We start from the raw sequence: 10,906 nt of genomic DNA on the forward strand, positions 1-10,906 counted from the left end.
CTGAGTGTCAGAAGGGAGGAAGGACAACAGTAGATGAGTGTCATCCGCATAGCAATGATAGGAGAGACCATGTGAGGATATGACAGAGCCGACAGAGTCAAGTGCAGACACAGATCCTCTCCATGCCACCCGGTAGGAGCGGCCTGCCAGGTAGGATGCAATTCAGGAGTGTGCAGAGCCTGAGACATCCAGCCCTGAGAGGTGGAGAGGAGGCAGAGCCTGAGACACCCAGCCCTGAGAGGAGGTGGAGAGGAGGCAGAGCCTGAGACACCCAGCCCTGAGAGGTGGAGAGGAGGCAGAGCCTGAGACACCCAGCCCTGAGAGGTGGAGAGGAGGCAGAGCCTGAGACGCCCAGCCCTGAGAGGTGGAGAGGAGGCAGAGCCTGAGACACCCAGCCCTGAGAGGTGGAGAGGAGGCAGAGCCTGAGACACCCAGCCCTGAGAGGAGGTGGAGAGGAGGCAGAGCCTGAGACATCCAGCCCTGAGAGGTGGAGAGGAGGCAGAGCCTGAGACACCCAGCCCTGAGAGGTGGAGAGGAGGCAGAGCCTGAGACACCCAGCCCTGAGAGGAGGTGGAGAGGAGGCAGAGCCTGAGACACCCAGCCCTGAGAGGTGGAGAGGAGGCAGAGCCTGAGACACCCAGCCCTGAGAGGTGGAGAGGAGGCAGAGCCTGAGACACCCAGCCCTGAGAGGTGGAGAGGAGGCAGAGCCTGAGACACCCAGTCCTGAGAGGTGGAGAGGAGGCAGAGCCTGAGACGCCCAGCCCTGAGAGGTGGAGAGGAGGCAGAGCCTGTGACGCCCAGCCCTGAGAGGTGGAGAGGAGGCAGAGCCTGAGACACCCAGCCCTGAGAGGTGGAGAGGAGGATCTGATTGTTCACGGTGTCGAAGGCAGCAGATAGATCTAGGAGAATGAGAACAGAGGAGAGAGATTCAGCTTTGGAAGAGTGGCGAGCCTCTGTGACACAGAGAAGAGCAGTATAAGTTGAGTGAGCTGCCTTGAAGCCCTACTGGCTAGGGTCAAGAAGATTGTTCTGAGAGAGATAACGAGAGAGTTGGTTCCAAGACGGTACGCTCAAGTGTTTTAGAAAGCAAAGAAAGAAGGGTTACCGAAGGAGAAGGTCGGACCGGACAGGAGGAATAGGGAAAGTGAGAGTCAAATGATGCAGAAAGGTAGAAGAGTAGGGTCGAAGAGGCAGAGTCAGTAGACAGAAAGGAGAAGGATTTAGCAGAAGAAAGAGAGGATGTGACAGAAGAGGGGAGAGTAGCAGGAGAGAGCGAAGTTTGCGGTGGCGCATTACAATCTGGCTTGGGGCTGAGTGGGTAGGGTTGGAGGGGAGATGGATAGAAAGGGAAAAAAAGTAGTGACCAGAGACACGGAGAGGGGGTTGCAGTGAGATTAGTAAGCCAACAGCCTCTAGTGAAGATGAGGTCATTCCTTTTCTCCAGGTGGGGGAAGGCAGTGTGTAGTACAATGACGATTGCGTCGTCCATAGATGTGTCGGGGGCGGTAGGCGAATTGGAGAGGGTCGAGTGTGTCGGAGAGGGAGGAGGTGATGTGGTCTTTGACTAGCCTCTCCAAGCACTTGATGATGATGAAAGTGAGTGCTACTGGTCGGTAGTATATTCAGTTCAGTTACTTTCCCTTTCTTGGGCACGGGGATGATAGTGGACATCTTGAAGCAGGTGGGGATAATGTCCTGAGCCAGAGAGAGATATGAAAATGTCTGGAAATACAACCGCTAGGTCTGCACATGCTGTGAGGGCGCAGCTAGGGATGCCATCTGAGCCGGCAGCCCTGCGAGGGTTAACACCCTTGAATGACTTCCATACGTCCTCCGTGGAGACCATAAGCACCATAAGCCCTGGATGTCCTCAGGGGCGTACCTCGGCAACTCAGAGTCGCTATGCTCGAAATGTGTCGTCTGGTAGGGAGGCGTTGGAGTCTGCAACGTGATTGGCTTTCTTTTTGTAATAAGTGATCGTTAGAAGCCCCTTCCACATACACCTCATGTCCGACCCGCTGAATTGCTCCTCCACTTTGTCTCTATTACTTGTGTCTCGCTATCTTGATGGATCTGCGTAGGTCGTATTTGCAGTGTTTATTCCTACTATTTTCCCCGGTCACCATGCCATGTTCATAAGCAGCATCTCTCTCCTTCAGTTTCCCAACCATGCTGCCATCATTCCACGCTTTTTGATTTGGGTATGTTTTGAAAGACACCATCACCATCACGTCATCTATACATTTTTTTTAAAATCCGGTGACTGAATCGGTGTATTCATTGATGTTATCCACAGTGGCGCCCGGAACATATTCCAGTGTTCTTAACTGTATTTGTATATTTGGGATATCACTTTTCAACAGGAATTGTTCAAAAATTGCTGGAGGACATCTTTAACCTTTCGTGGCACCGGTTTGAGCTAGTCGGTGTGAGATGGCAACAGTAACAAGGTGTAATGAATACTCTTTGGGGGGGTTTCTTTAAGACCATCACGAAATGTCCTGATAACTGACACACAGAAATGTTCTTGCAGCGATCCCATTAAACATGTCTGATGGATCATTTTCCAAACCCTCAGAAAACTGGACACATGAATGTTCTTGCAACTTTCCTATGAAATGTGTTTAGAATATTAACACGTTCTGAGAACATGTTAACCAACTTCTGGATCACTTCTATTTGACATTAAGGGAATGGTCTCTTGCACATCACCCTAATGGGAGTCTTAAGGGAAAGTTCTGTAATGTTTTGGGGACGTTTCTTTTTAGCTGGGCTACTATTCCGATTGTGATGAGTAGATTGCGTAGTCATAATTTAGGCTGATAATATAACTCAATCACTGTTAGCAAAACAGAAAGTGCTGAACAATTCATGACTGATCGCGTAGTGACGTGACATATAGCAGGCCTTAATCAGAGATGTTTCTTGTCTTTTCTTTGCATGGGAAAAATGTGGCCATTTATAAACACAATTCATGCAATTCTAGTACACTTTATATGACTGAAGACACAAGCAACATATTTCTTCATACGACACAAATTAGTAGCCTACTCTGCTGACACTGACAAACAGATCAGTAGAACGACCTTGTCTGCAGCCATCTAATTTAGGCCTGCGAAAAGGGGAGTTGTGTACAGTATGACATCCATCTAGCCTGGAGGAGGAAGTGATTGTCCCCAGAAAAACTTTAAAGTGGTACTGAGCCAATGATAAAGAGTGAATATGAGCACACTCATCCACGATATGGCCAGTGAAATAGGCTACTGGTCGCTCAATTGGGGGATGAGAATGTTGATAACTTAAGACAGATTTGAGTATTTTCTTTGTCTTCTCTTTTCAGCAATAGACTTTTGCTTTCTAAACTATGTTTTTCTAAAAATATAAATATATATTTTTTGAGATATTAACTTTTTTAAATGTTTTAATTGAGATTTAGCTTTTCACTGACTGCTGCGACAGAACAATCAGCTATTTGGTAGGCTATTAGCCATGGTAGGCTATTAGCCATGGTCGGCTATTAGCCATGGTAGGCTATTAGCCATGGTAGGCTATTAGCCATGGTAGGCTATTAGCCATGGTCGGCTATTAGCCATGGTCGGCTATTAGCCATGGTAGGCTATTAGCCATGGTCGGCTATTAGCCATGGTAGGCTATTAGCCATGGTCGGCTATTAGCCATGCGCTGCCCAAATTGTGTGCTGAAAACAATCCATAGCTCATTTTAAAAAGAAGCTATGGCTGATAAGAGAATTATGTTCTCTAGGTACATCACCCAATTTAATTATATTACTCTCAGTCTGCAAACCAGAATGTGTAAGATCTTGGTCGAATGAAACAGACTGAGGCCCAGCTAAATGGTCAAAAAGATTTATTCACGAGACGTTCTGAAGTCAAGAATACAAATCAATTCATTTTATACTGACTTCTCACGCCCACACATACACACAACCATACGCACACACACACACACACAAACAGACGCACATACACACATACCCACACACACATGCAAACAAACAGACGCACACACATGTCCTGCTACACACACTGTCTGTCTCACTACCCAGCCGACAGAGATAGTGACCTTGTCCTTGAGACGTACTCCCCGTTCTCTCCCAAATCTCTAGTCAGGTCGGCACCAAGCTCAGACAGTCTGTGTTTAAAATACCATAAAGACATATTGTTTTACCCTAATTCTGACTAGGACTACACATTTATTGATTATGATTTTATACATTCTAATCAATTCCATAAAATTATATGTTTCAGGGCAGAATATTCTAATCATTCAATTAACAGACAATTCTCACCTATCAATGGCCAAATCATGCTCTCTTGTGACGTATGTTGAATTAATTATTTCTGTATAGACACAAGTAGTTATAGGCTATAGCTAATTTCCATTTACTTTTCAATTTACTAAAGCTTGTCTTCCCCTAGCCTATTGGAGGCACAAAGCAATTGGCACACCGCCTAATCCGCTGACCGGCAAAGCAAGCTGCCTGGCTCTGTCTCTGCTTTCTTTAAAGTGCGAGAAAGGCACAGGCTGGCAGAGAAAGAAGCTTTCATACTATCTCCTGCTAAATAATGAAGATAATATAGGAGCAACACAGCAGGTAATAACATTTATTCATTGTGTTTAGTTACAATACAATTCATTCAAAAAATATATACAAGTACCAGTCAAAAGTTTGGACACCTACCTGTACTCATTCAAGGGTTTCTCTTTATTTGTACTATTTTCTACATTGTAGAATAATAGTGAAGACATCAAAACTATGAAATAACACATGGAATCATGTAGTAACCAAAAAAGTGTATATTTTATATTTGAGATTCTTTAAAGTAGCCACGTTTTGCCTTGATGACAGCTTTGCACACTCTTGTCCCTAAATGTGTTAGGTACAGTGGGACCTTTTGTAAAAGGGCTTTATAAATGAAAACATAGCATTTTGTCAAGCTACGTGACATCAGAGGGACGACCAACTTTTTGCAGGAGAATACAGTGATGAGTACTGAAATTGTCTCCCATAAAGTGGCTACTTTGAAGAATCTCAAATGTAAAATATATCCAGCGTGGCGCAGCGGTCACTGCATCTTAGTGCTAGAGGTGTCACTACAGACCCTGGTTTGATTCCAGGCTGTATCGCAGCGGTCTAGGCCACTGCATCTTAGTGCTAGAGGTGTCACTACAGACCCTGGTTTGATTCCAGGCTGTATCACAACCGGCCGTGATTGGGAGTCCCATAGGGCGGCGCACAATGAGCCCAGTGTCGTCCAGGTTTTGCCAGAATAGGCCGCCACTGTAAATAAGAACGTGTGCTTAACTGACTTGCCTAGTTGGATAAAGGTTAAATAATCAACCACAGTGTGTCATGATCAACTGCATCTAATGGCTTTAATGAAGTGGCAGCTGTGTTCATGTACAGGAAATGACGTCACCATAGCCTTGGAACGTCGACTGAATAATCTGCTATCTACTATGTAGCGAGAGGCAGGACCAATTTCTATAGAAGAAGCCCATTGTCACTAACTTCTCAATATGCTTTTTAAGAGACAGCTTTTCATCTGTCCAGATGCCCAGAGATTTGTAAGCGGGACGTGTTCAATATGGACACCATCCAAAGGCCATATGCTTAAATCAGTTGTTTTTTATACGCTCTAGAAAACAACATAAACTTGGTTTTATCTGCATTCAGTACTGATTTCAGGTCAATAACGTTTTTCTGTTACAAGATGAAGGCAGACTGTAGTTCAGATGGAGCCTGTCAACCATGAGGGCAATAGCATACAAAACAGTATCATCGGCGTGCAGGTTACAGTTCTCTACAGACGAGTCGATATTGTTAATGTAAACAGGACCCAGAATCGCCACATGCAGGAGACCTGCCGTAATATCCAGGAAACCTGATTTAACACCATCAGTAAATATGTCATGTCATGTTTCAACCAGATACATGCAGCCTGGTCTAGGCCAATTGAGGAAATCCTCTGAATTAGAAGTGAGTGATCAACAGTATTGAAAGCCTTTGACAGGTCAATGAAGAGGGCAGCACGTTGCTTTTTATCAGCAGAGATAGTGCTATTACCTGGTCTAAAACCTGACTGATGTACATTTAGAATAGATTTCAAAGATAAGAATGATCTTAGCTGATCATTTATTGGATTTTTAAAATCTTAATCGAGGATTCTAATATTTTAGCTAGGCAAGAAAGTTTAGAAATAGGGCGATAATTATTTAGGTCGCAAGGGTCACCACCTTTGTGAAGGGGGAGTACATGGGCCACTTTCCAAACCTTGGGGATAGTACCAGATATAATCGTCAGGCTAAAAATAGGTGTAAGTGATTCAGCAATCAGTGGGACAGAGAGTGCAGCAAAAATGGATAAAGCATATCAGCCCCAGTGGATTTTTTAAATTTTACATCAATCTTAAGCAAGGAGTCTAGCACATCACAGACAGGAAATTGTTGAAATGAAAACAGATTCAGCAGAAGTTAACGGGTTAACCATAGAGTCAGCTAGAGGTTGGCAGAGGGAAGAGCAGTCGATTGACTGACCAGGGTCAATTAAACCACTGTTTCTCTCAAATAAAAAGCCTGCTGAGATAAAATTATGATTAAGAGCATAATTTATTCCATTCTTCTCATTTTTGATGCCAGAATCAGACAGAACTTGCTTCGGCAGGGAAGAAGAGGAATTTGTACGCTTCAGTGCATTGACTGTTTTCCTAAATGATTTAGCTTTCTTAATTGAGATAGTACATCTGTTTTTCATTTGGCTGAAAGATTGCCAGTCCTCTACAGTCTGTTTTTCCTTGCTCTGGCCCAGGACAGATTTCTCATCTGAATGAGCTCAGAAAGCGCTGAAGAAAACCAAGCGCTAGATTTATCTTTGACTCTGAATTGTTTAAAAGGATTGTGTTTATCTGCCAGAGGAATAAATATGGAGGATCCATTTTCTAGAGCCAACTCAGGGTCAGGAATACAGGAGACAGTGGCTAAATCAGAGTAGAGCCTGAGTAGAGATGACCTGACGAAGATACAACTCAGGGTCAGGAATACAGGAGACAGTGGTAAGTCAGAGTAGAGCCTGAGTAGAGATGACCTGACGAAGATACAACTCAGGGTCAGGAATACAGGAGACAGTGGTAAATCAGAGTAGAGCCTGAGTAGAGATGACCTGACGAAGATACAACTCAGGGTCAGGAATACAGGAGACAGTGGTAAATCAGAGTAGAGCCTGAGTAGAGATGACCTGACGAAGATACAACTCAGGGTCAGGAATACAGGAGACAGTGGTAAGTCAGAGTAGAGCCTGAGTAGAGATGACCTGACGAAGATACAACTCAGGGTCAGGAATACAGGAGACAGTGGTAAATCAGAGTAGAACCTGAGTAGAGATGACCTGACGAAGATACAACTCAGGGTCAGGAATACAGAAGACAGTGGTAAATCAGAGTAGAACCTGAGTAGAGATGACCTGACGAAGATACAACTCAGGGTCAGGAATACAGGAGACAGTGGTAAATCAGAGTAGAACCTGTCACGTAGAAACCATTGAGGAGAACTTCTTAAAATGGCTCTTCTTATTTAAACAAAGATGAGTATTTTGGTGTTTCAAATCTCTAATACATACTATGGGACAATGATAACTGAGATCATATGCAAATACTACACCAGACAAATATTTCTGGGGGTTATTAGTAAGAATTAAATCGATCAATGAGGAGTTAACAGGGTTTTTCACATTTAGCCGTGTGGGTTTTGAGATCAATTGAGACAGATTAAAGTCATTGCATATACTCTTACATTGAGCTGAGGTCGGGGATATCCAATACAGATCAAAATCCCCTAATATGACCTACACCAAGGATAAAAAAGGGTTAAACACTCTGATATAGCACCAATAGCATCCGCCATGGCATCGGTAAATCTCAGCAACAAATACATGTGTATTCTGGTTTATGGACACATCTACAATCAGGAGCTTAAATTTCTTGCGAACAGAAATATTTAAAGATTGGGACGCAATGAAATTTGATTTTACATAAAATATATGGCCACTCCTCCCCCTTTCTGTAATCTGTCACATCTAAATACATTATAATAATTTACTTCAATGTCTTTGTCATGTACAGAATCATGGACACGAGTCCTGTACCCATATGTCAATTGTGTCCATTTTTTAAATCATACTTTGCAAATGTAGGTGCATTAGCCCAAGCCCCTTACAAGATTTAAAGTCAGACGGGGTACTCAGCTCATTCCCATAAGAACTAACAGGCATAGGTTCATTCACAGACACATGAAGTCTATACTACACAGTATTTGAAGTTCTGTTGTTATTGTAATATTACATGCAACAGCAATAATGGTCCATGTTTTGAAAAGAGATATGCACAACATTTCAATAAGAATTCACTTTCAGAATATTTTTGGAGCTGTGAAATAAAAATGCTCAGTTTTATATCATATGCATACAGAGAGGTTTGCATTAAGGCTTTGAGCCACACCTCTATGGAGTGAGACTGCGGTGTGGCGTTAGATGCTAGTGATGGATATCTTATCAGTGCATTATTTGAGCAGCATGTGATGAACCTGACCACGTGTCTCCTCTCTTAAGTACTATCTCTATCTGTAGCTCATGACGTGGTCCCAGAGATAGCTTGGAGGACGCAGTCAGCAGGGCTCTGACCAGGAGGCCCAAATCAGCCAAGGCCAGACAACGGTATCCTCCACCTGACCCAGACCCGTCTGTAAATGTGGTTACCCAACAACATGCAGAGGTAGTGTCAGTGTCAATGCGCCAGCACCGCTCTCAGACTCCACAAGGCATGTATTGTGCAAACTTGAATACCTTTACTATCGCAGCTGCTACTGGTGCTGTGGTGCCATCTAGGCATCACCAGAGGGACCAGCAGAGAGACAGCTTTGCTCCACTCAGGAACCTAGGCGTCATGGCCTCCCCTGTAGGTAGGCCCATGTCCGCCAGGGGGTGCCGACGACAACAACAACCCGCCCATCCCACACCAGATGCAGAGAGGAACCAATCTCAAGTGGAAACCCATCGTCCACATGACCTGACTCCGAGTCAACCTCGCATGAACCAGGCATCGAAGATAGCCTCTGTCAACTGGTCTGGAGCTGGGGCTGAGACCCCCTATGTGTCTCAGGATGACCTGAACAGAGGGAAGAGTAGCAGTTCCTTTGACCAAGACGACCCAGAGGTGAAAGGTCAGAGAATCAGCCACAAGTCATCGAAGGGACGGCAGCGATACCCAGTACAACCACAACCTCAAAGTCAGGAGGACCAACCTTGGAACACACACGACACTTAAGGACAGGGACACCATCGGTACCCAGTACTAACTCAAAGTCAGGAGGACCAACCTTGGAACACACACGACACTTAAGGACAGGGACACCATCGGTACCCAGTACTAACTCAAAGTCAGGAGGACCAACCTTGGAACACACACAACACTTAAGGACAGGGACACCATCGGTACCCAGTACTAACTCAAAGTCAGGAGGACCATGCTCCAGACGCAAAGCGGCCAGGCAGTCATGTTTATCCCGGTCATAATCAAGCAGCCACAGATATGGTGGAGTCCAATACAAATAGGATGCAGTCATACTCCTTGTCTACACATCCCCTCCTTGTACCTCGAGTATCCTGCAGCTCCCTCAACAAGTACAGTGTGTTGCCCTCCATCAGAAAGAGAGATGCTGAGAGTCTTTCAAAGAAGACGGACCAGTAGCCTCACCTTAACATGGATTTATAAACCTTTATTTTATACATAACCTGTATGCTATGTGTATAGGAGGGAACTGAGTTATTGAATGATACTGCTTATTTGTGTGGGGAATTGAATTATAGTAAATTAAATAAAGGTGAACTTGATCTCTCTTGTTGGTCATAAAACAGTCTGTCACGTGCTGTAGTCGGTAGTGAGAGAAAACCTCAGCAATACCTGACTTTGTCTCTAGATGGTGACAAAGATGAATAAAAAGTGAAGTCGGCCTACATTTTGCATTTTTGAATTCAACAAGTAGAGGAAAGTCAGGAAGAACAAATAAGTTATTTCTGATTATTTGGCAAAAGGCTTTGTCTTGTTTGTATCAAGGTACAAGCATGCTGTCCTCAATTCTGCAATCAATATTTTTTCCTTCAAGACAAACCCAATCAATGGGGATAGAAATCGATAATCAATGTAAACAGAAGATAAAATCAATTATCTTAGCCATGATATGTATTTTGCTCACATTAATCAGTTAGTGTATAAACTTTGATTCAATGTGCTATATTTTGAAGTGACCTGTTTGTGTTATTATCTGTTACTAAATTATGAATAATGTCTTATACCCATGATCTATACTCACAGCCTGACCACATTCATTTACAACCGCTATTCCATTCGTAAGGTAGCGTAATGTAATGTAACATATAACACTAAATGGAGGGATACAAAAGTACGTCCCAAATCTAACGAAATGCCACGAGGCTAGGTTAATACTCAAAGTTCCATCACTGCAATCATAACAGGTGCAACACCTGCCAGTGCCAATATAACTACATACTGTACCTGTTACCATGGTTCCTTCACAGTAACTCAGACTATCCAGACTTAGTAAAGGTCAGAGAGAGCACGTTCCAGGCAGGCATGTTCCATACTGAATAGACCTGTAGCAAGTGCAGTTAAAGAAGAGGGAGCCGTTTTAGACTGATGTAGCCACTGCTTTCCTTTTGCCAGTGTTGAAACTGATGTACGAATGTACATGGGAGAATAGCATTTAATTGATTCCTCAAATCTTCTCTGCTCACCTCCCTCTCAAAAACCATTGGATGAGAAGGTCAAAGATCCCTTCCCTCTAACCTTCTCATCTAATGGGATTTGAGGAGGCA

This window comes from Oncorhynchus tshawytscha, linkage group LG28 (assembly GCF_018296145.1).
Source record: "Oncorhynchus tshawytscha isolate Ot180627B linkage group LG28, Otsh_v2.0, whole genome shotgun sequence".
Classification (NCBI taxonomy): Eukaryota; Metazoa; Chordata; class Actinopteri; order Salmoniformes; family Salmonidae; genus Oncorhynchus; species Oncorhynchus tshawytscha.